Raw genomic sequence first — 24303 nt, 5'->3', positions numbered from 1 at the left:
CTATGGGCGATACAATCTCCGGTCAATAATACACGTGATTGGGTAATTATGCCGTGTAGATTGAAGATGTTATCTTATCCCTTGGTCAAGCGAATGGACATCGGCATTGTGGTCATTTTGACCAGTCTTCTGTCATCTTCAATCACTCACGGACAATCAGGTGGGTATTTTGCGAACATCAATGAGATTTTGTGATTTAGATGGTTCATACAGGCATGTTTGTATTAAGCTATTCAAACAGTGACTTATTTATCAAGTGTAAACAATGTTTCGGTAAATTAAAGAAAGGCGATGTTAGTGATAAATAATTCAAAGGAATGTGAATTCTGGCAGCCCATTTAGGATACATCGTGGTGCATAGTGAACGGCATAAGGGAAACAAGACTTGTTTTGTTGGCGGGTTTTATTATTGAAACTATTGAACGGTAGATCGAAATATGAAACAAAGCAAAATGCTTCAACAGAGGTCGTTAGATGGAAATAGAAATCTCTGTTCTCGATTCTGGTCCTTTAACTTTGAGATTTTAATTTCTGTATTTGATCAGTTTTCAAATATAAAATTGTTCTTAAGACGTTTCAATTCAGCATTTTAGTCGTTGCCAAATATTTAGAGATTATTGTTTACATCAAAAAGGCGTCTTAAAAGCAACTTTTTCCTCAATTTCCGAGTTTAAAGATCGGCGGGTCTGAAAGACCAAGAACAGAATGTAAGACCTACTATGACGAATTAGAGCACCCTACCCCAAAGTCAATTATTTAAATACTTCACACTACCGAAATCACTATAAGCGGATATAAAAAGAACTGAGAAAAAGAAACAGCCGTAATTTTACATGGTACATAAGCCACTTCGTTAGATAAATTGCAACTGTGCATCTTTCCAATCTATGTTTTTTACAAATCTGAATCCATCCAATTGGACTCCAAAGTCAGCTTGTTACATAAAAAGTTCACACTGACGCATTTATTACACAAACTTCTCACAATGTAGGGAATTCTATGACTGTTGATGTAATGAGATGAGCTCTTCCGCAGTAACTCCCGAGCGCCCATGTTCCAATGTCTGATTCTGTAGCTCACCCTTATTACTGAGTAAACTGCTCATCTGCAGCCTCAGATGAACTCAGATATAACCATCAACGATTTGGAACAAAACGTTAACACTCTCTAACTACTTTTCAAATAGAATTAATTGATATCTCCTCATGGTTTTCCGATAGGTCAAACTAATGACCCGACGTCCATAGGCGTGAGGAAGTGTAATTACAATTTTATTTAGATTCCCTCGGTTTTGAAATATTATTTGATGCAGAGGTTAATTAATTTTTCAAGGATATATTTTTATCTAATGGCGTTATGATTGATTTGAAAGTGAAAACAACAGACACTAGTGTTGTAAAAATATGACTTTCGTGATTTTGTTTTCCAAAACTTGAAGCTAGTCCGCCTACCATAAAGATGATTTTCTAATCTACGTTTTTGTCATACGTCTTTTTAAACCAACCTTGGTCATTTGTTTGTAACTATTATACATTTCTTTTGCAATAATCGACCAATGCTATTCCTTGATTAACAAAACCTAGAATACTAATGGTTGCGACTTTAATCAAACTAATGAAAGTTGTTTTTGACGAAGGTAGCTCAAAGACTCCTCAACCATCGTAATGAAACACCCACGCAGGTATTGAGATGTGCTTGGAAGATTTTACAGACCTTGGACACCACGAATATATCCTGTTTTGTTTATTTTGTTTACCATAGATGTGTAGTCGAGAGCAAGTTTTGTTTGTTTGTTTGTTGTTTAACGCCGCACTCAGCAATATTCCAGCTATGTGACGGCGGTCTGTAAATAATCGAGTATGGACCAGACAGTCCAGTGATTGACATCATGATCATCGATCCACGCAATTGGGATACGATGACATGCATCAACCAAGTCATCGAGTCTGACCACCCGATCCCGTTAGTCGCCTCTTACGACCAGCATAGTCGCCTTTACGGCAAGCATGGGTTGCTGAAGACCTATTCTACCCTGGATCTTCACGGGTCTCGAGAGCAAGTTACTTCAGCCTATCTTTTTAATGCTACATTCATACACATTATCTTTAGCTTGATATGAGAAAACGTATTTTCTTAGCAAGACTGATCATCATGACACAAATTTTTTACGAAAGGAATTAACATATTTCCTTAGCAACATATAGATTTATAATATTGATTGTATAAGGATGATACATAGCGATAATTATCCGAGTGTGTTTCCTTAGAGAAAATATCATATATCGGGAATAAAAAAAATAAATATTTTTCGAGCCTGTGGCACGATCCACTTTTTTTTTATTCCTGACTTATATTTACGATGCAAAAACACTCTAGGGTAATAATATCTTTCCCATGTCATGTTATTAATCAAATAACGATGTTACAAGACGTAATTTTACTTACTTTAGAGACGCGTATGAATACAATGGTTGCGTGAACCGTCCTATCTATAATATAGTGCTAAATTCTATAAAACTGTTTTGGTGTACAGATAAGTCCACTTTGAGATCCACATTTCTAAACTTACTGGGAACGTTAGGCAATAGACTTTTGGCGAAAGTAGGCAGAGCATCGATGCATGGAGCTTATTACATTCATAAAGTAGTCCCGGCTAGGATAGCTCATTTGCATATTTATCAGATCATGATACCAAGTTTATGGCATCGACAACACGTGCACGATCCATATATGGTAAAATGTGTTCACGAAATAAACATATTGTCTAGCATTATGAATATTATGTCACAAGATGTTCACGGAATGGACAGACATATGTGCCACGAAAACACTTGAACTGATGCTATGAGGTGAGGTGAAATGGGGTTTAACGTCGCATTGCATTATTGCACTTATATAGCGACATGCACGTGTGTGTGCATGCACGTGTGTGTGGTTGCTTGTACTGGTCCGGAATAATGCCGCTTTATAGTGCTTGCCCACTGAGATACCATGTCGCAGTTTAACATGAATATTCCACTCAGACACAGTATACTGACCCCGAGCGCCAGGGTAACAACAAGTACCATCTTCATCATATTTTGTAATGACGCGGCCGGGGATCGAACCCCGGACATTCCGCTCTCCGGGCGGACGCTCTACCACTAGACCACGGAGGCGGTCTGTACTGATGTGACCTAGAGTTGTTGACAACTGGACTGAGTGTTAACACCTGGGACATGAGTCTAGCGGCAGTTCTCATCGGGATTACGTTCACGTAACGCCATGATTATTCACATCCTGCTCGTCGCCAGACTTCTGTACCCAGAAAACGTCTCGACTCTCTGACCAATAGGCCGGGAATGAACTAATCATGCGCAATTCAGACTGGGACGTGGTCTGTTTCTTGAACAGAAAACATTACACCGTCCAGTAGCTATCTTAGTTTTGAGGGATAGCTTGGTAACCATACGTTTATATTTAACTACACTTGTGGTATATTTACGGTAAACAAACTTCAAGTTCAAGGCAATTTCAAAGCAGGTATTGTATTCGTGGATTACTGTATATTACTGACCAGAGACCCGCTTCACAAAGCTATTTTAACGCCAAGACGATCGTAACGCCCAGGCTTAAAACAGTCGTAGCGCTAAGATCGCTTTGTGGAACGTGTTGCTGGACTTGTACTACTGAATAATCTTTGGGCTACGGTGAGGTGAGGTGGGTATGAGGTGAGGTGGGGTGAGGTGGGGGTGAGGTGAGGTGTGGTGAGGTGAAGTAGGGTGAGGTGGAGTGAGGTGAAATGGTGTGTGACGTCGCGTTCAAAATTACACCTGGTTCTTTTCCTTGATATGGTCGGAATCGTACAATCGACTCTACTTTTAGCAGATATTTCTTATGAATATGGTAAGGGTCTTGTCGCTTGTATTTATATAGCACGTGTGCGTGCGTGCGTGTGTGTGCGTGTGTGACTGCATGTTCCATTCCTGAAATTTGCTCGCTGAGACACTGAGACACAGTATACTGACTCCGAGCCGTCCAGTCCTTGTTATATCCCCTTAATTCCGAGCGCCAGGCAGGGTAACAACAACTACCATCTTTTAACGTCTTTTGGTTTGACGCGGCCAAGGATCGAACCACCGACCCTAAGCTCTCCAAGCAGACGCTCAATCCTTTAGGGTATAAGGCCGCTTTGAACAGTATTTCCATCATATACCGGGGTGTCAGTTTGATGTGGGAGGGAAGCCCGAAGTAATGCGATCTCAGACGTTTACAGCTCCGATGAAACCCACTACCACGGTTTGGTGCTGACAAATCTCGAAAAATAATCATGGCGAAGTGGGATTCGAACGCACAATCACAGGTTTGTGGCTCGCCTAAGAGACTCGTCTTGCATCGAGATTTACAGTGCCTTAGACGACCTAGCATTGTTATGACGCTGACAAACTAAGGATCATAATGATTATGAAGCTGTGATTCTACCAACCGATTCCGGATCCTGGTACAACAAAGGGACTGAACTCTTCACATCGAATTGAACGCATCATGCCACTGGAATCTTTCAGAAAAATAGCCATAAACACCTTCCATAAACAAAATGAGGCACAGAAAAAAATATACTGGAATCGAGGTCTGTTTCCTTGGCTGTCAAACAATCTCCTGTTATTTTAAGGCAACATAACGGTAAAGCATGTTAAAACACAAACCTCTTATTTGTATAGCTTTGCTCTTATTTCTTTAGTGATTATATAATATAACAACTGGTCGTCAGTCAAGACAGTACAGTGTTTGTACAAGCAAGCGCAACTCAACATTGAGAGGCAAAAAACATAAGTTATTGGCCTTCAGGAACGAATTCTTGCACACATAACTTTCCCGTAATCCTCCAAATTGAGTAACTGTAGATCATCATCTCCCAAAAAATGACAACTGCTGGAGTTCCCTCATATTTCGTGAGCCAATGTTTGCCTAAAGCTATTTAACATCTCCTTTGTCTTCGTGTACTACCATGTATATTTAAGCACCCTCCCTAGATAGACGACTCACCTCCAAATGTCCGGTCTCCGTTCGTATTTCATATATCATGAAAACCGATCGAGCTCGGCTATTTCTTTACTTTGTCTCAAGGGAGACGAATTTCTTCTCGCGATAAGCGGCTCCGGGAGTGTTTTGCAGCTAGAAATGAATGGCCGTTTACGTGTAAAGATATAGCGCATCGTGTACCAGGATTTACGTATTGGGCAATAATAATTTCAATTCCACGAGAGCTTGGGGCCCAATTGTCGTCGAATTTACAACTGATTCGCCCCAACTCGCCTTGCTATTATATTTTTTGAAGAAAATCGACGTGAAAGAACTGTCATCAAAGCGGATTAATTGCCCGTAGCCTCCAAAGATCTCCCTAGAAGAGATAAATCCTTCGGATTCTCAAATCAACAGGCGGACAAAGCGGCTTTGCACACGGAATAGATGTAGCTGCAATTTTATGCAATTAGTGACTTAGCGGATGATGCCCACGTGGGATGAGCCATACTTTACTGAAATCGCGAGGGAGTGGGATTCCTGAACAGAATGATTTAAACACAATCTGATGTAAGTGGCGGACGATTTTGTCCGGATATATTTGATCAACGCTGATGAAATATTAACAAAAAAGTCCATAAAATGGAATTATATGCTGGTACCAATACGTATGACGTTTTTTTATTGGCTGGATGGCTCTATTGGGTACTCTATTGCTTCTCTGTTTGTATCGAGGCCCCAGGTCCACAAACCCATGTTATTGCCGCGGCATTCATAACTCCCGCAGTAACACAGTTAACGTAGACATAGTCTGTGCGCTATGGTCGCTTTGTGAATTGTCGTCTCTAAGCGCAAAGCGATCGTAGCGTTACGCGAGTAAGAGTGTATTAGTCCACATTTCTATGTAACAGTGTGTTTTTTTGTTTAACGCCGCATGTAAATAATCGAGTCTGGATCAGATGATCTAGTGATTGATATTATGAGCATCGATCTCCGCAAATGGGATACGATGACAACAATCAAACAATTGAGCGAGCCTGACCACCCAATCCCGTTAGTCACCTCTTAAGACAAGCATCGGTTGCTGAAGGCCAATTCTATTCTATTCTATTCAATTCTAATTCTATCTCCGATCTTTGTGGGGATTTTCCAGAGAGACAATGTATATACAGCTTTGTCAGGAACAAATTATTGAAAAAATGGATTTAATAAAAGAAAAATCACCATAGAAAAGGGTAGCAATATGTCTCAGCGTATTTGGAAGTATTCTTCAGAAAGTTGTTTTCAGAAACAGAATTGTCTTTATTTCAGGATACGTGACATTTGAGGGGGACATCACCATTGACGACCCCTCGACCTTCTACAGGCGAGGTGACAACGTGTCCTTCACCTTTAACGCCACCATTAATATCACAGATGTCATTGGCAGTGTGAACATAACTATCAGGTCACCAACACTCAAGGTGGGTACAGCGTCTTGAGTGAGTGAGTGAATGGGCGTGTGAGTATTTGTGCACCCTTTTTGCAATATTCCAGAAAAATCACGGCACACATCTTCCCGAGGCAAGGGAGATAACTGACTTTAAACGTTCAGTTTCAACCCTGGCCGAACTAGGCTGCAATTATGGAGTTATATTTTGGCTGGACTAACGAGTCTATGCTTAGGCTAATCAAAATCGCGTAGCAAAATCGACATCCGGTTCGTAAAGAACATGGATTTCATAGTGCAGATTTCGGTCGACTCCAGGATTTGCAAGTGATGTGTACCGTCAACTGGGCATCGACATATGTTTTGCAAATCTTTTCATGATATTAATCAAGTTTCTTACGTGATTTGATGTACTTCGCGAAGTAAGACTCGTTTTATTACAATATATATCTTGATCATCGATCAGATCGTCTTGACTGGGCGCCGCCATTTTGTTTGAACTTTTATAGTCAGTTAACTCCCTTACCTCCCTTGCACGGCACCCTAAATAGGCTCGACACATTGTACCCATTTGGGGAATAAGGCCCCAGGCTTCAGCGTGACGTGTGGACGCCTAAACCACTAGGCTACCCGACCGCCGACACAGGAGACGTTAACGAAATACTGCAACAGCTACTGTGATGTAGTCTTTAACGATATGCTACAACAGTCACTTGGATGTAGTCTTTAACGATAAGGTACAACAGCTCCTGGGATGCAGTCTTTAACGATATGCTACAACAGCTACTTGGATGTAGTATTTAATGATAAGCTACAACAGTGACTGGGATGTAGTCTTTAACGATAAGCTACAACAGTGACTGGGATGTAGTCTTTAACGATATGCTACAACAGTTACTGGGATGTAGTCTTTAACGATATGCTACAACAGCTACTGTGATGTAGTCTTTAACGATATGCTACAACAGCTACTGGGATGTAGTCTTTAACGATAAGCTATAACAGCTACTGGGATGTAGTCTTTAACGATATGCTACAACAGCTACTGGGATGTAGTCTTTAACGATAAGCTACAACAGCTACTGTGATGTAGTCTTTAACGATATGCTACAACAGCTACTGGGATGCAGTCTTTAATGATATGCTACAACAGTTACTTGGATGTAGTATTTAATGATAAGCTACGACAGTTACTGGGATGCAGTCTTTAACGATATGCGACAACAGCTACTGGGATGCAGTCTTTAACGATATGCTACATCAGTTACTGGGATGTAGTCTTTAATGATGTGCTTCAACAGCTACTGAGATGCAGTCTTTAACGATATGCTACAACAGCTACTGTGATGTAGTCTTTAACGATATGCTAGAACAGCAACTTGGATGCAGTCTTTAACGATATGCTACTACAGTCACTGGGATGTAGTCTTTAATGATATGCTACATCAGCTACTGGTATGTAGTCTTTAACGATATGCTACAACAGTTACTGGGATGCAGTCTTTAACGATATGCTACATCAGCTACTGGGATGCAGTCTTTAACGATATACTTCAACAGCTACCGGGATGCAGTCTTTAACGATATGCTACATCAGCTACTGGGATGCAGTCATTAACGATATACCTCAACAGCTACCGGGATGCAGTCTTTTAACGATATGCTACAACAGTTACCGTGATGTAGTCTTTAACGATATGCTACAACAGCTACTGAGATGCAGTCTTCGAAGCGGAGCCAGCTTGTCTTGCGGAGAGACACGTCCTAAACGCTAATTTCAGAAACCGATCTGGATAATCAATAATTGTTTATTATATAAGGGGCTAAATACGATGATTTGTACATGCCTTTCACATCCTATACCAAACTGGCGCCCAAATGCGTTGACTTTGACATTAAGGGATTCCCGGAAAAGAACACGCAACGGAAAGATGTCAGATAAAAGTTACCAATGTCATTTCGGTCAGATTTTAAAAAGCGATTTGTATTATATGGATGTTCAATTTGAAGTAATAATAGTGAAGGAGAACGAAGATGTATTTTTATAAACAGACAACAGGGTGTTATTGACGTTGATTGTTAATTAGTGTTTAAAGGAACGAGCGGTTCACAATACCCGCACTTGCAAACTGATATCTGTTTTATTAACCGCTCCGGCTGCGAGTTTGATGAATGCATTTCATCAAAGTAAATTTGATAACTTTTTAAGCATGTGTGAAATGAAAGGTGTACTTTTTTCAAAGCAATGCTCAGCTCTTTGTAACATAACGCCTTTTGAAACTTTACAGTTTGCAGCATTTTACGACAGACAAAAACTCCGGATCGATATGCACGTGCAGATAAGAGGCGAGTTCCAATTGGTCGGATGTGTAGGGTGCTGCCCTCTATCGGAGAGTGCCAGTGTTGGCATGCCAGGACACGCTCTCCAATACACACCGGCTTGCCGAAATAGTGAAGCGGAATTATTACGATAATAGCCCACACATCTATTCGAGAAAATCATACTGCCGACACGTTCCAATTTCCTTCCAAAACTCCTGTAGATGAAAATCAATTTACAAAGCGACATTATAGTGTATAGTCATTCGGTAAAACGTTAAGAGACGCAGATGTAATAGGGGTCTACCGTTCGGGCACGATTTGACTTTCCAAGACTTCATTTGGGAATTAATTTCTATACATGAACACGTGATCATATTTTCAACTGATGACTGTAATACAGTATTGCCAAGTAATTTTAACTCCGAGATAGTTAACGCCACAGATTCGTTTTGAAGATTCAACCCAGCTTCAGACTCAATTTGATTTCTTGCGAGTTTTCACAATGTGGGAATTATACAGGCATTTTAACCATCAACTTGATAACTAAAATAATTGAAAAACGCGAAGGTTAAAAACTACGACCTTCCTATTTTCTAATTATTCTCCGACGTGCCAGATTTTCTGTATTGTGAACAGATTTGGCAAATTGAACTATAAATCCCCACCGAAGTCACTAAACTATTGGTAATGTGACTGTAATTTGGAAAGAGTGCCGGTTTTTACCGTTTCAATTAAACTAGAATGTGTTACAAGAGATTTTATTCCTCGAGCGTTGTTCCCATAACCATAAATATGGGAACAGTTGAAACAGGGTCGGGGAGACTGGTTTCGGCCATTGCAGTAAATCAGACGGTCTTCACTGGAAGTACTGGAAGCCGGTCAAGTTGGCGGAACATCATCAACACCAGACGATATTGGACGCAACTGCCAAATAGGAAATCCTTCCTGACTCGGCACCCTTAATGACCTTCCATATCTCTGTGCACTCTCTGTCAACGATGTCAACGCGCAAATACCCAGATAATTATAGATCGGGGAATACCGTGAGGTGAAAATGGCTTGGGGGGAATTGGGAAGGAATGTACTGAGGATCCGTGTCTCGTGTTGCAATGAATACTTCGTATATAGTTAGTGAGGGCTGCCTTAAATTACAGTGGTTTAAATGTCGAATGTTTTGTGTCATGGTGTGAGTTAAAGTGTTTCCATTCACGGGTCTCTATATCATAAGCTACGGTGTATGTTCCATTTAGAACGCTGGTTTGCGTTCCAGTCAGTGTGGCTTTGTTTTCCGGATCCTAACTTGATAGGGCGCCATAGCCTGTCATACAGACCCTGAAACAAATATATCCATTACAGCCAATGCAAGTCTATATTATTTGGCAAGTCTAGATTACTGCAGTATCAGAAAATGAAGAGTCTGTGATCTCCTTTTCAATATAGTTATAACTATAATTTCACAACTGTTTTTTCTTGTAAAATATGTTCATTTAAGAGACTAGATGTTAGTCTACGGGCGCCATATTGTTCCAAATTACCATACTATCAGATACCACAATTCCTATTTCTTTATTCAGTGACATGAGAATACCTGTATATTGACGTCACGCTGGTGTGTCACGTACACGCAGGCCGACATTAGACACAGGTCTCTATGACATAGGTCGAAACAAGCCTGTAACACCGGTCTCTATGACATAGGTCGAAACAAGCCGGTAACACCGGTTTCTATGACATAGGTCGAAACAAGCCTGTAACACCGGTCGAAACAAGCCTGTAACACTGGTCGACATATGCATTTAACATATGTCGACATAAGTATTTAACATAGGTCGACATAGGTATTTAACATAGGTCGTCATAGGTATTTAACTTAGGTCGTCATAGGTATTTAACATAGGTCGTCATAGGTATTTAACATAGGTCGACATAGGTATTTAACATAGGTCGTCATAGGTATTTAACATAGGTCGTCATAGGTATTTAACATAGGTCGACATAGGTATTTTACATAGGTCGTCATAGGTATTTAACATAGGTCGTCATAGGTATTTAACATAGGTCGTCATAGGTACTTAACATTGGTCGACATAGGTATTTTACATAGGTCGACACAGGTATTTAACATAGGTCGTCATAGGTATTTAACATAGGTCGTCAGAGGTATTTAACATAGGTCGTCATAGGTACTTAACATTGGTCGACATAGGTATTTTACATAGGTCGACATAGGTATTTAACATAGGTCGTCATAGGTATTTAACTTAGGTCGTCATAGGTATTTAACATAGGTCGTCATAGGTATTTCACATAGGTCGTCATAGATATTTAACATAGGTCGACATAGGTATTTAACATAGGCCGACAAAAGTTTTTAACATAGGTCGTCATAGGTATTTAACATAGGTCGTCATAGGTATTTAACATAGGTCGTCATAGGTATTTAACATAGGTCGTCATAGGTATTTAACATAGGTCGTCATAGGTATTATACATAGGTCGTCATAGGTATTTAACTTAGGTCGTCATAGGTATTTAACATAGGTCGTCATAGGTATTTCACATAGGTCGTCATAGATATTTAACATAGGTCGACATAGGTATTTAACATAGGCCGACAAACGTTTTTAACATAGGTCGTCATAGGTATTTAACTTAGGTCGTCATAGGTATTTAACATAGCTCGACATAGGTATTTAACATAGGTCGACATAGGTTACTTAACATAGGTCGACAAAAGTTTTTAACATAGGTCGTCATAGGTATTTAACATAGGTCGTCATAGGTATTTAGCATAGGTCGACATAGGTATTTAACATAGGTCGACATAGGTGTTTAGCATAGGTCGACATAGGTATTTAACATAGGTCGACATAAGTTTTTAACATAAGTCGTCATAGGTATTTAACATAGGTCGTCATAGGTATTTAACATAGGTCGTCATAGGTATTTCACATAGGTCGTCATAGGTATTTAACATAGGTCGTCATAGGTATTTAACATAGGTCGTCATAGGTATTTTACATAGGTCGACGTAAGTATTTAACATAGGCCGACAGAAGTTTTTAACATAGGTCGTCATAGGTATTTAACATAGGTCATCATAGGTATTTAACATAGGTCGTCATAGGTATTTAACATTGGTCGTCATAGGTATTTAACATAGGTCGACATAGGCTTTTAAAATAGGTCGACATAGGTATTTAACATAGGTCGTCATAGGTATTTAACATAGGTCGACATAGGCTTTTAAAATAGGTCGACATAGGTATTTAACATAGGTCGACATAGGTATTTAACATAGGTCGACATAGGCTTTTAAAATAGGTCGACATAGGTATTTAACATAGGTCGACATAGGTATTTAACATAGGCCGACATAGGTATTTAACATAGGTCGTCATAGGTTTTTAACATAGGTCGACATAGGTTTTTACCATAGGTCGACATAGGTATTTAACATAGGTCGACATAGGTGATTAACATAGGTCGACATAGGTTACTTAGCATAGGTCGACATAGGCTTTTAAAATAGGCCGACATAAGCCTTCAACGTAAGTCGACCTGAAGTTTTAAGGTTCGTATTATTCATTGGTCGAAATGTATAGGTTTTTTAACATGGGTCAAAATATCCTTCTAACATAGGCAGACATAATGTCTATTCCTCCAAGTCAGGGAGAGTTAAAAAATATGGTTAAAAAGAATTATTTACAACCAAGAGATGACTTCATTAAAATGTGGAACACGTTGTTTTATGCACTTTTTAACCTAAACCGACTTAAGTCTCTGAATATATTTTCAGTCAGTCTCTAGCCTGAATATATTTTCAGTCAGTCTCTAGCATATTCGACATATCCCTCTAACGCAGGTCGACACAGGCGTACTATTTACGCCTCTATCACAGGTCAAGATAAATCTTTCTCATGAGCGAGTATAAAGGATTAACGCCATGGGTACATTAAACATCACAGCATCAATATGATTGGCGACAACAAGATTTGGGTTTAAACATCCTGAGTCATCCAATGGTCGAGCCTTGTTCGCTTCACGATTATGGTCTCCACTCTAGACTCTGCGGCTGAATCTTCCCCACCAACTGCAACCGCTGTAAACTCGAGTCGAGGGGTTCACAGTGTGTGCTACGATGTTTGAAAGGTCATATAACTCCTAATGCGAACGAGTACTGTTTGCTCATGTGATTAATCTGAATGATTTCAGTTCTCCAACTCTACACCCTCTGTTCAATGGACCCTAAACGGCCTTGAACTTGATTCTGACACTGGGTCAAAGCCTCGTATTGATTCCACCTCAAACACGGTAAGTCATCAGTCAATAAAAGCCGTGTCACTTTATAACTTCTACTAATATTGCGTTACTCACGTTATTGCAAATTATAAGCAGGAACATTCCAGGGGATGTGTGCTCAGTAATAGCTTTTGGTTTATTGCATGGAATTGCTATTACCACTAATATATTCTGTATGGCGATGCACGGTCAGCTATGAGCTTTTGAAGTATTCCGGCACTTATTAGTGGAATTTGAAAACATTTTCTGTCATTGTTGTTTGATGAAGGTTGTCGATGAAGCTGCGGACGTCGATGGCATGTACCACATCTTTCTCCTCAATGTCAAGGCCAACAAATGGGTCTTCAATGGGACATGCGCAATGACAGTTAACGGTAAATCAAAACGCCCGATCAAATCGTAGTAACGTTCACTTTTTGTTTTAGACACGTTCAGGTTAAATTAAGTTATTGGACAACATAAGCTTCAAAAGAAGATTCATGGCAAGCGTCCAATCTGTAAATAGGCTTCAGTAGCTTATAGTTATTCTAAGTTTTAATTTTCCAATTCTTAGCAGTTTTAACGGAGTAATTCAGTACACAGTAGCATATTTCACCTCCTTTTCTGCGGTACCATACATTAACTCGTTGTATTTGAATATTATTTTAACCCTAGTTTCTCTCAGATGACGTTGGTCCTGGTCGTCGTGTTCAGATGTTCCTGGACGTCGCGACCCCGATCCTGGAAGGGAACGCTACATCACTAGCGACCATATACTCCAACTACCGTTACACACCACCTTTACACGGGAGACTCAACCCCCCTCCGTCAAACATTATTGGTATACGGGAGACACTCGAAGGAAACGTGTCCTTGACCTTGACCGAGGATAACGTTGAACCTCTGGTCGAAATCATCACCGTGTACGAAAATACATCAAGGGAGGTAATGCTTACCATCACGGCCATGAATGTGAATGGTACTTACGGATTTAATGACGACGTCACCGACGTAATCAGAAATGTGAAACCGAGGCTCAAATCAACGCTGAGCTCATATCAACGTGATATAGGGTCAGTTCAGTTACCTCTCTTGATTAGCAATGGGTCTGCTGAATCCGGGGTTGCTGTAAAATTCGTGCTTCGACTGGAGGACTATGCCAATATGTCGGACGGGGACGTTTTGACCGTCGGCGCTGGGGTCAAGTTCGGGAACAGCATGATAATGATATCAAAGATGAACCTGACCGTTGAGGCTCCTGACGCCGACAGCAGACGTCCTGACCTTGACCTTCATCTCACTACCTCTGCGGCCTGTGCTGGACAAGACACGTATTACTTACCTTTAATCATTCAATCAGATTTACCTGCAACAAGAGGGGGCACGGGGGGGGGGGGGGGGGGGGGGGGGGGGGAGGGGCCCAGTCGTCTATGGTGCCGCGATTCGCTATGGTGCCGCGATTCGCTTGGGCACGCCAGAAACCTATGATTGGTTCGAATCCCGGTTCGCCCCGATTATGTTTCCAGTTTCGTCAGCACCATACCCGTGGATTCACCGAAGTGGTAAACGTCTGAGACCTGCATCACTTCGGGCCTTCCTCCCACATTAAGCTGACATGCCGCGATATAACTGGAATACTGTTCAAAGCGGCGTTAAACCCAACTCACTCACTACCTGTAACAAGATAAGGGACCAACAATCCTGGGGTCTTGGAATTTTCTAGAGACAGGATAAGTTTCATTCTTCAAAACACGCATCTTTTCGGCGAATGGGGGAACCGAATAATATTTTTCACAACACATATTTTATCTAGACATCCACCCGTGAAGATCCGGGTTAGAATTGGTCTTCAGCAACCTTTGCTTCCCAGAATATCAGCTGGACCGGTCCCTAATTGAGTCATTTACCTCACCTGACAGTGTTTAGAAATCTACGTATATACAGGACTAAAACAAACACTGATATTTCGTCTCATGGGCACGCCAGAAACCTGGGTTTGAATCCCGGTTCGCCCCGATTATGTTTCTATGTTTGTCAGCACCATACCCGTGCTCGTGGGTTTCACCAATTTGGTAAATGTCTAAGACTGATCAAATTAGGCTTTCCTCCCACATCAAGCTGACGTGCCGTTATATAACTGGAATAGTGTTGAAAGCGGCGTTAAACCCAGTTCAATCACTCACTCACTCACTCACTGATGTTTCGTTAGTCCTGACCCTCATTATCCGGACACGCATACGCACACGCGCGTGCGCGCGTAAATTACCGTATGCCATTTACGTCAACGTCTTCGTCAACTCTCCCCAGAAACTACGTGGACATGCAGGTGTCAATCGCTCATGGGGAAAAGTCTAACGCAACGGCGTACGACATTGAAGTCATCGTCTTCCCTCTGCCGTCCATGACGTTCCTCTCCGCCCCCGGGATCGCCCCCAGAGACTACTCATACCTCGTGACCGACACTGGCCCGTATCTCCGAATAACGGTCAGTGTTACTAAGAATACTGGTTTTCAGAATCGATCTACGCAGTTGGGACCATGTATTTTTGTCGATAACATCCCAGGCAATTTCAAAGTGTATACTTTTTTTGCACGTCAGTGTATTTAAGATGCGTTTGTTTGCAGCATTATTCCCATTATTCCTGCTGTACATTTCCTAATGCCATTGCGTAGGGTGCATGTACTAAGAATGTGAAGGTTGAAATGCAATCCCTGGAATAAACCAAGATTTATTTCTGTGTGTACCTTGCTTTGGCATTCATCAAATATAAATTTGAGATGTCATCTTCTAAATGCATTGACAGCTGCATCATCACGAATTCTATAACTGGCTGTATATAAATCGTCCATGAGTTTTAGGATACATCTTACAGCCATTAAAGTTGCCCATTCCTGCGTCTGCTGACCCCAGGATTGTTGGTCCCTTATCTTGTTGCAGGTAGTGAGTGAGTTGGGTTTAACGCCGCTTTTAACAGTATTCCTGTTAATTCACGGCGTGTCAGCTTGATGTGGGAGGAAAGCCTAAAGTGATGCAGGTCTCAGACGTTTACCCCTTTGGTTAAACCCACGAGCACGGGTATGGTGCTGACAAACCTGGAAACATAATCAGGGTGAACCGGGATTCGAACCCACGGGCAGGCGGGTATATGGTGCTCAACAATGATGTTAATACTGCAGTGGACAGTGTGTTTGCTTGTCTTACCGATTTCGGAGTTCAACGTTCTGTTTAGCTAATTGGGTTAGAATAGTTCTTCAGCAACCCATGCTTGTCGTAAGAGGCGACTAACGGGATTGGGTGGTCGGGCTTGGTGTTGATGCAGGTCATCGTATCCCAATTGCGTGGATCGATGCTCATGAAATTAATCATTGGATTGTCTGGTCCAGACTAGATTATTTACAGACCGTCCTGATATAGCTGGAGTGGCGGCGTTAAACAACAAAAAAGCCAAACAAAATATTTTTTATCCAATTGTGGGCACGGGCGGCCCCACTGATGAAAGACCGACTTTCGCTAGGCAGAGAGTTGCGGTCCCCTTCGTATCCCTAGGATTCGATGATCATGGGGTTAGCATAATTGCCCGTTCTTGGGGGTCCCACTTAAATCTGCGACCTGCATTAACTATGGTTATGCGGCGTGATATTACTGAAATATTAATCACGACAGCGGAAAAGCCCGTTCATTCACTTGGTGTCGATTTGAATGTCACAAGATCCGGGCGTCATCACAGTTCAGTCGTTGGATTAATTTTTTTGTTCCGTTTTAATTTTTTTTTTAAATTATCGGTTTTCAATCTTATTTTCAGCTTGGTCGATTGACGTTCAGCGACCCAGCCTTAATAGTGCTGAAGATGAGCGTGCAGATGAATGAGAGCAACGTCCGTGACGCCACCCGACTACACCGTGCCCGCTCAAATCACAAACTTCAACGACCGTTGGGACCGCGGTGTCGATACAGTCGCGCCTTTGGAGTATTTGAGCGTCAAACTCAACAAGAAATGCGGTGCGTGGAGCCTTTGGTATTGAGAATGTTTGAAAGACGCTGCGTGGAGTACGCGCACAGAGGCAAGAAGTCGGTTTGGGTGACAAAGGAAAATGTGTGTCGAAATTTGTTTTACAAATACTTGGGCACATGCCGCAGAATGCAAGTTCTTACGTATATATGCCACTTTGAAGTGTATTTCTGTGATATCCGCCTAATATACTCTATAAAACACAAGTGAGTGAGTGAGTGAGTGAGTGAGTGAGTGAGTGGATATTATGAGAGGATGGATGTTTCGGGGAGATGAATAAGTAGGTGTGTGAGTGGTTTGTTATTGTACGTATATGTGTTATGCAAGTGCCTGTGATTCTGATTTCCACATTTTAATATATATTATATTATCCATATTTGACTTATAGCCTGATGCATTTATACATGTTTAAAAGAGTTTAAATTCTTAAGTTAAAACATGTTTGGATTATGGGGATTTTGTGTTTAGGTTATAAGGCGATGGCTCATTTTATGTTTTTAGACACTAAAAGTGTTAAGATAGAACACAACAAATGTGCATACCGTTTTAGAATTTAAACACATTCCTAAACCTGTCTGGTAAGTGTTTACATTCTTAATTATTTTACAGTGTGGTTTTAAGTAGTGAATTATGCTAATTTAATAAGTGATATTTACTAATCTTCAGCATCTTCTTGCAATCTACCAGGCAGGATAAATGGGCTCTTTACTAACCTTCTGGCTGCAGTTAAATCACTAAACCCTTTTCTCAGTGCTACGTAATGCAGATTGTAGTCGGTACTATTTACCGTATTTACCGCGGGGGTACGGTAAATCAAGGCTCACAATAAGACAGAATCTGGCAGCTGAACCAATGACCAGCGGATCCTGACAAGGTAAAGGGACGCAACTCTACATTTTAGCTGCATAGGAGTTTGTATTGAGCCTTGAGCTTTTATTTAATGTCTCGGCAAATGTATATATGTCCCATGGTGCCATAACGGTGTTGTACGGCGGACATGGTTCTCAGATACTGGCGCCAAAGCATTGTGCCAAAGAATATGATTGTTTGTGATACAAACCTCCATATATCCTTCTTTAATAATCAATTTGATAAACGAAGACGTATTCGTGTTCATTACGTGCCTGACATTTCTTCAGGATCGAAACAAAACGCCATCATGTCTTATCGTTGGTTGGTTTGTTGTTTAACGCCGCACTCAGCAATATTCCAGCTATATGACGGCGGTCTGTAAATAATGGAGTCTGGACCAGACAATCCAGTGATTAATATCATGAGCATCGATCCACGCAATTTGGATCGATGATATGCATCAACCAAGGTCAGAGAGCCTGACCACCCGATCCCGTTAGTCGCCTCTTACGGCAAGCATGGGTGACTGAAGACCTCCTCTACCCCGGATCTTCACGGGTCGTCTAATCGTTGACAATGTGATTATCAGGTTCTGTTGATCATTCAACATAGATCTAATCGAACACTTTCACCGCAAGAGCTTGTCTACATCACAGAACGTCATAATGTGATTAAAAACAAGAATGTTCTCAATGCAGAGAGTCCTTTCTGTTCCGAGAGAAGGAATCGATATTTGTGTTTTTTATCAATCTTAAGCTCGTTCATCTGAATCATGTGATTACACGAAGTCCATTTCATTGTAGTTGCAAATGTACACTTTCTTATCATTAATTGCTATGCTGTTCCATTTCCGTTACAATGTCTAAAATATGAGGCAGACTGAATCAGGTATTATACATTATTCCTGAAATGTCAGGTGTTATACCTTTCTGAATACCGGTTAAGATTCGTCTTCTGCAACCCATGCTTGTCGTAAAATGCGACAGGGTGGTCATGGTTAATTTGGTTGAAGCATGTCATCATATCCCAATTGCTTAGATCGATGCTCATGATGTCAGTCTGGTCTAGATACGATTATTTACAGACGCCGTCATGTAGCTGGAATATTGCGAAGTGTTAAAGAAATAAACACAGATATTAAAATAATAACCGATCATACGTCTTAACTGTAACATATATAAACAAAGATCACAGAATTAGATTTGCAGTGGACATCATTGACAGAAATTGAATGGCCATATGTTCTCGGTCTCGCGATAGCTTTAATATGTTACATTGCATCTGACTTCCTTCCCAGCTGAGCGTTACACCTGGACGGATGGCTCTTCGTGCACGTGCGCGTTCGACTCCAACAGGACCGACTGCGGCTGCTGCATCGATCACAACTCCGTCAACGTCGTCCAGTGTGGAGAGGTCAACCCTTCTCTGTGTGTTCCTGACGATCGGCGGTGGCTCTGCTCCAGGTCCACTCGGGGTACGTCTCCAGATTGACGTGGTACATGTCTTGTGGTCGTTTTGTTAATTCTAACTACGTGGTAGAGTCAGTGGCCATGGTATTACACCTCTTTTAGCAGTCCTGCAATATTACGGCGGGGAACATATGGAATAGGCTTCAAATATGTTGCATGGATCCAGGGTCTTTGGCGTGATAAGCGAACGCTTCGACCAACGCCCAACGCCCTACAAGGTGTGTTTGTGTGTGTGTGTTTGTGTGTGTGTGTGTGTGTGTGAGAAGAGAGAGAGAGAGAGAGAGAGAGAGAGAGAGAGAGAGAGAGAGAGAGAGAGAGAGAGAGAGAGAGAGAGAGCGTAGTTGGTGTTGGTGTGTAAATGAATGTGGGTGTAGGTTGCACATTGCGTTAACAGGATGTGACAAGTCATCATGTCAATCAATGGTCCGGTTCAGAATCGATTATATAAAGACAGGCGTAAAAAAGCATCAGCCCATAGTTAGTTGTCTCCTGCTTCGTTTGACAGACAATAACTCAAGTGGTAATGCATAACATTTAATGTGATGTACACCATAGCATGTATAGTTAAGGATATAATAGGTTCGGGGCCATTCTGAATAAGCATCTTAATCTACAACCCTTCCAGTAAATCTGATTAAATGGTGTCCTCGTTGACAGGAAGATTTGTCTATACAATTTATTTTCAAAGCGACATACCAGTATTAACTCCTCTGTGACTTTAATGGAGGGCTAAAAAAAAGGAATAATCCTTTCTTATCCAAGAAACTAGTTCGAATTTCATTTTTTAAAAAGTTCTGGGAAATTAAACCGTTTTTCTAAATTCTTCCCGTTGTCCCCACTGTGTGTGAGAAATAATTTCTTCAGAAGCAATTTCTCCGATTTCTCATTTGTGCAACTTGGTTTTGTTAGATCTCGCTTTAAATTATCTGCCTTTTTGCTTTAATTATTTTCATTGTATATTTTTCTGTGGGTCAACAAAGGTAAACGGTTCGGTGGCGGCTCCTAGCGGCGGTGTGAGGAGTTGTCGCCGTTATGTCTGACGATCAATCGCTATGCACTTGGCCATATTGAGAAGGACAGCACATATCTGGATGTGAAATTGTTTCGGATATAAGCACGGGGAATTGAACCAGTTTTTCGGCAATTTCAACACAATAAACACGAAGCAGAAAACAGACTATCTTGCTGTTCCGCACAATTGGGGATAGTTTTTACCAAGAAGAGCGCCGGGCAGTCGCACTGCTCTCATGATGAAAACCATTCGGCAAAATTGTGCAGCTATCGCTTTTCTGATCAATCTGGAGTCTTCTCGATCAAGTTTTTTGTCTCTCTCATACGTGATTATGTCACAAAACATGCCTTGAAGAATATCCGCTCTCGGTCCGACTTTGAGAATACGTGATAATTTCAGAGTTGAAAGTGGAAAGTTGACTCTTTGCTGTGGTAGCAATAGCGGAAGGTTTTATGTCGAACCAGCAGAAAATGCCCCAATGCAAACAAATAAGTATCGTCGTTTAGGAGTCAAGAATATGATACTGCGTCCAGAAATAACACGTTGAAATAAGTAGCTGATGTTGAAAATATTTTACGCGAAGTGACGTGACGCACTTTTGCGAGTACACAGTTGGCACACACGTAACGTCACTAAGGTGAAGGTCACAGGACTACTACGTTTGAAGCACGTCGTACTTTTTTGCTGATCGGTTAATAGGTATGAGATAATATGGATCATTATGCGCTGGTAAAGAACGAGTCTGTGGACAAAATGTCCGGGGACGTTTAAAAGTTACTTTGGAAACACACTATAGGACACCTTTGATTATACAGCATATTATATATTATATCTCCATTTCATTATGGGGGCGGTCGGGTAGCCTAGTGGTTAAAGCGTTTGCTCGTCACGCTGAAGACCCGGGTTCGATTCCCGACATGGGTACAATTTCTGGTGTCCCCTGTCGTGATATTGCTGAAATATTGCTAAAAGCGGCGTATAACCATACTCACTCACTCCATTTCATTATGATATTCATACCCGATTTCCCCCAGACATCCCCAGTTATATATGAGACGATACATACCAGCAAGGGTAGATTACTTGTGGCAGCATTACTTCCCCTGTACGGAGTTCGATAGCCTTGCTCCAAGCCTGTACTGAAAGATAGGTATAGGGTGTTTTGAGTAAGTCTATTCTAATTAAAGGCAAGTCTAGATAAGGTCGCCATGATCTACTAGGGACAACTTGTTCTTCCTGTTTATATAATCTAGAAATAACATCAGTAATGTTTGCCTCAGAGGCTTTTGAAAGTCTAGTAGTTCATGTAACCAATATCGTGTTATTTGATTGGATAGCTATTTTTAGTATCGTGTCATTCGAACTGGTGGCGAATAGGTCTGGGGGTATTTGTCTTCATGGATTGGGGATATGAAAGTCTGGATAATGGAGGATGGTTTTGGTTGATTCGCCAATGTGTAGGAGTTACTATGCGTCTTTGAGCTCTAATAAAGCTCACCCTGTTGACGAGTGAGGGAGTTGGGTTTAACGCCGCTTCAGTATTCCAGTTATATCGCGGCGTGTCAGCTTAATGTGGGAGGAAAGCCCGAAGTGATGCAGGTCTCAGACGTTTACCACTTCGGTGAAACCCACGAGCACGGGTATAGTGCCGACAAACCTAGAATCATAATCGGGGCGAACCGGGATTCGAACCCGCAATCATAGGTTTCCAGCGTGCCGAAGGGACGCAACTCTGCACAGCGAATGCGGCGCCTTAGACGACTGGGCCCCCCTGATGACGAACTTGAAAACGAGGGTTCTATAATAAATGACCAGTCCCTTATTAGTAAATGAAAGTATTTCTTTCTGATTCGTTAATAGTTACAACTTAATACAGCTAATTGTGTCCCGGTGAAGCTTGAAGGACGATTTAAAGTTTTATAGTCGTTTTTTTTATTTTTATAGTATTTTTTTTCATCGTAGCGGCTCGTGATATTGGAGTCGCCATGACTATAACTGGCATCCCTGTGGCTTGAACATGATTTAGTGATGGTATTGCTGGGGGTGTCAGGATTGTTCTAACCCCTTGTGGGCTGCTGCTGGTACCGTAGATTAGGAGTTGGTGTGGTGACGGTTGTTCTTTAGGGATCGCTTTACGTCGTGATGTGGAGACAGTCGGGCTGTTAGTGATGTATCGGTATCGCTTTGGTCGTGAGTCAGCGTTCCACAATTACTTTGCATCACTAAGGTGTAGATTCGTAAGGGCAATGTCGACGAAATAATATTTTGGGTAATTTCTGCTCGGTGAAATTGGTGTTATATATTCATCAACATCATTCATTCCAGAAAGCATTTAATTGGCTGTAAGTGTCACATGAACATGTACAATCGGTCCTTGCAGGATTTACCAATCGGAGCAAGATTGATGGTGTTAGTGGGGAGAGCTACGAGTGTGACGCCAGCCAGAAATACAGGTACGTCACATGCGGTAGACCGAGTGCGTCACATGCGGTAGACAGCGTACGCCACGTTCAGTAGACAGCGTACGCCACATGTCGTAGAAAGCGTACGTCGCATATAGTAGACAGCGTACGTCGCATGTAGTAGACTGTGTATGTCATATGTAAACAGCGTACGATACGTGCAGTAGACAGCATACGTCACATGCAGTAGACAGCGAACGATACGTGCAGTAGACAGCGTACGCCACGTGTCGTAGAAAGCGTACGTCGCATGAAGTAGACGGCGTACCTCACATGTAGTAGACAGCGTACGTCACATGTAGTAGACGGCGTACGTTACATGTAGTAGACAGATTACGTCACATGTAGTAGACAGCGTACGTCGCATGTAGAAGACGGCGTACGTTACGTGCTACGAATGAAGCAAGTAACTCGGTGTTATATTTTTTTACATTATTTTGTAATAGGAAACACGTACCAATAACAACAGAAATAATAACACTAATGATAATATTTTCAGCCGCCAACCAAACTCTCAGACATCTTGCTTCAAGGAGTCAGCTGACGGTTTCAGAGGTACGGCTCGGACCATTTGAATTTCCTCGTCTGGTGTTTTCTATTTTTTAAACAGAAGTGATTTATCCCACATAAACGTAATTTGTCAAGTATTAAAAATATAGTAAATGTTCACTGGAATCCTGAACTGAAATAAGCTGTGGATGCCCAAACTGTATGTCTTGAAGCAGTGATTGAACAATTATACCTCTACTAAACACACCCATTCTTCTTGTATTAGTCAGTGAAAAAGTTAATTGTGTTTATTAATACTCAACTTTCATTAAACTCAATTGTCTATTCTTAATAGATTCTTGGTCAGGAAAGCACTTATTTATAAGATGAGCAAAGATCCAACGAAATTGAAAGTCTAAGTTCGTGCTTGGATTATCGGTACAATAGAAATGAATTGCCTTTATTTGTATTGTAATATCACATCAGTGTCCCTTCTTTAAGATCTCAAGTATTGTATTCTCCGTTGTATTCTTTGTTACTTTAATTCACAGAAATCCACCCAATCGTTGGTGTTATAGTAGGGAAGGACGCGGCAACTAACACCCTGTATGGAGTTTCCAGTACCGGAACTGCTCACATCATCAGCGAGGATGCTGGGAAAACGTGGTATACGATCCGAGAAAGTGTTTTCCTGAGAGCAAGTTCTGCCGCCTCGTATATATCCGCCGCTCTCACCTGAATACCCTGTGTCATTAATCATAATTAAACATTTATTTTAGATTCTTACACACGAAGGCCCTGTAATTGGATAAAAATGTCTCGACCATGTGTAAAAAAGAATAAATTCACTTCCATTGCTGACTGAAATTGATTATTTTTGAAAGATAGAATCAATCACATTCTTGAATATAATGGCGATCTTTGAATATCCAGATTTGTATTTTCGGTAATTCTATCAACTGAGCTTTCTTTAGTT

At 41.3% G+C, this 24303-nt stretch overlaps 1 pseudogene; it reads left to right on the top strand.

The window, feature by feature from the left end:
* Positions 1-24121, top strand: LOC139446094 (uncharacterized; annotated as a pseudogene).
* Positions 24122-24303: the final 182 nt, after the last annotated feature.

Source organism: Haliotis cracherodii, unplaced genomic scaffold (assembly GCF_022045235.1).
Source record: "Haliotis cracherodii isolate W230 unplaced genomic scaffold, xgHalCrac1.p SCAF_6, whole genome shotgun sequence".
Classification (NCBI taxonomy): Eukaryota; Metazoa; Mollusca; class Gastropoda; order Lepetellida; family Haliotidae; genus Haliotis; species Haliotis cracherodii.
Note: the sequence above shows the minus strand (reverse complement) of the source record. Positions and strands in the feature narration are given on the sequence as shown.